The sequence below is a fragment of the Zingiber officinale genome, chromosome 9B (assembly GCF_018446385.1).
Source record: "Zingiber officinale cultivar Zhangliang chromosome 9B, Zo_v1.1, whole genome shotgun sequence".
NCBI classification, from domain to species: Eukaryota; Viridiplantae; Streptophyta; class Magnoliopsida; order Zingiberales; family Zingiberaceae; genus Zingiber; species Zingiber officinale.
This window is the reverse complement of record NC_056003.1, coordinates 83,848,503-83,850,995: the sequence shown is the minus strand read 5'-3', so window position 1 is coordinate 83,850,995 and position 2,493 is coordinate 83,848,503. Positions and strand designations below refer to the sequence as shown.

Below are 2,493 nucleotides of genomic sequence, written 5' to 3'. Positions count from 1 at the left end.
TTTTGTTTCTATGCTTTCATTTTTGATTCATGATATTAAATAAGTATATAATGACTGATTCTGGTGTCTGTGAACTGTCAAGCCACTACTTATCAGGAAAGGGAGTAGCAAACCTTTCACATAGGCTAATGCACAGTTTAATACAGACATAGCTATTATAGATTAGGTTTGAATTCTCAAAGTTAAGTAGTGCAGAGAATATTTGCTAGTACCAGCACTTATCAGTAATTTAGAACATGGTTCATATTGCTAACCAAATAGATACTTCATACAAGAGCAAGAACAATGTATCTAATATCTAAAATGTCTTATTGATTATGCGTGTAAAGTAAATCTTCTATTGATGATAGCCTAATGTGTTCAATTTACAGGTTGTTGCTCATCTTCTGAAACCACGTGGTTGGAAACCCCCTGTACGCAGGCAGTTCTTCTTAGATTGTAATGAGATCTCTGAGCTTTGTGATAGTGCTAAAAGAATATTCACTAGTGAGCCAACTGCTCTACAAATTAAAGCTCCTGTCAAAATCTTTTGTGATTTACATGGTCAGTTTGGGGATCTCATGCGCTTGTTTGATGAGTATGGTGCTCCTTCAACGGTAGGGGACATTTCGTAAGCACTTTCAACTTTCACTAATATTATCAAGCATGACTAGATTTCTACCATGTTTCCTCCATGATTTCCACCAGGTTTTCTTCATGTTTCAGTTAGCACAGAATTCTTATCTATATCCTTCCCTTACGCTCTTAACACCAGATATTTAAACGCTAGACTTAAGTTTGCTTTGATCTATTGCTTATGTTGCAGTGTGAAAGCAGCTACTGACTGCAAGTTTTTCCCAGATGATAAGGTGCAGCTTTTTTTGACCTGTATTATTTTGGTTTGCACTTGTACTCTTATGACTTCAGTTATTCAGATCCTAGGTTTAAGTTTGCTTTGGCCTATTTGCATATATTGCAGCATGAAAATAGATGTTGATACACAGTTTTGGCTACACACTTGGGTGCATCTTTTTTTAAATCTGTAGTGTCAATTTTAGTTCATATTTTCCTTTATCCGCTTGTGAAACTGTCTTATGTTTTTGCCACTTCCAGTTATATTGATTATCTCTTTTTGGGTGATTACGTTGATCGTGGCCAACATAGCCTGTAAACTATTACTCTTCTCCTTGCATTGAAGGTATTACTTTCCCCTCAAGCTTGTCAATGTGATCAGTCTTATCCAAGCAAATATTTTTATGAAAATATTTAGCATCAAAGAATTCTTGAAGGTATTACTTTGCACTCTTCTTGTACAGGTTTATGTTTACAAATATGTTGTATCTTTAAACTTTTCAAAATTTTCTGAATCAATGTTGCAGATTGAATATCCACATAATATACATTTAATTCGTGGAAACCATGGGGCAACAGACATTAATGCTTTATTTGGGTTTCGTACCGAGTGCATCGAGAGAATGGTACCACTAATTTCTGTTTGCTGTCATTATTTAGTTTATCAAGAAAAAATTATGTTCCATATTATTGTTTATTGTTTGGAAACAGGGAGAACAAGACGGAATCTGAGCATGCATGGCACCGTATTAACAGATTATTTAATTGGTTGCCTTTAGCTGCTTTAATGGAGAAGAAAGTTATCTGCATGCATGGTGGTATTAGTCATTCCATAAATCATGTAGAGCAGATCGAAAACCTTCAACGACCTATCATAATGGAAACTGGCGCAATAGTTCTTATGGATCTGCTATGGTCATACAAATAAATAACTAAAAAGAAATACCTTATTTCTGTGAATAACTATTTCCTGTTTCTTATTCATGCAGGTCTGATCCAACAGAGAACGACAGTGTTGAGGGGTTAAGACCAAATGCCAGGGGGCCTGGCTTGGTTACTTTTGGGGTGAGTGATTATATGTTTGGCTCGGACCATTTTCTACTCAATTCCTATACAATGGTTTCAAATTTTTGATCTTTTGATGTGACAACCTGACCGAGTTAGTTATTGAGTTCTACAATAATAATGACCTCCAGTTGATAGTAAGGGCACATGAGTGTGTCATGGATGGTTTTGAACGATTTACTCAGGGTCATTTAATCACTCTTTTCTCTGCAACTAACTATTGTGGTGAGGATCCATAGCTTTGCTCAGTCTATTGTTTGTCTATTAATTCTCCTAATTTTCTTTCAATCCATATATCCAGGAACAACAAATAACACGGGGGCAATTTTGGTTTTGGGACGAGATCTTGTGGTTGTCCCAAAGCTAATTCATCCCTTACCTCCTGCCTTCCATTCTCCTGAAACATCACCGGAACGTCATATTAAGGATACATGGATGCAAGTATTGCTGCGTTAACTCTTTTGATGTTTGCACTTTATTGTTGCATCTATCTGCATTCTTTATGACTTGGAAACCAAATTGTTTATCTCCTCAGGAAATTAATGCCAATAGACCAGCCACGCCTACCCGAGGCAGACCTCAAGTGGCAAATGATCG

The 2,493-nt window shown here is 36.4% G+C and overlaps 1 long non-coding RNA gene across 1 annotated transcript; it reads left to right on the top strand.

The window, feature by feature from the left end:
- Nucleotides 1-339: 339 nt before the first annotated feature.
- On the top strand, nt 340-1,564 carry LOC122024569. The gene is made up of 4 exons (XR_006123463.1): nt 340-610; nt 1,093-1,268; nt 1,359-1,457; nt 1,543-1,564. It is a non-coding gene; the product is annotated as an uncharacterized LOC122024569 (long non-coding RNA).
- The last annotated feature ends 929 nt before the right edge of the window (nt 1,565-2,493 follow it).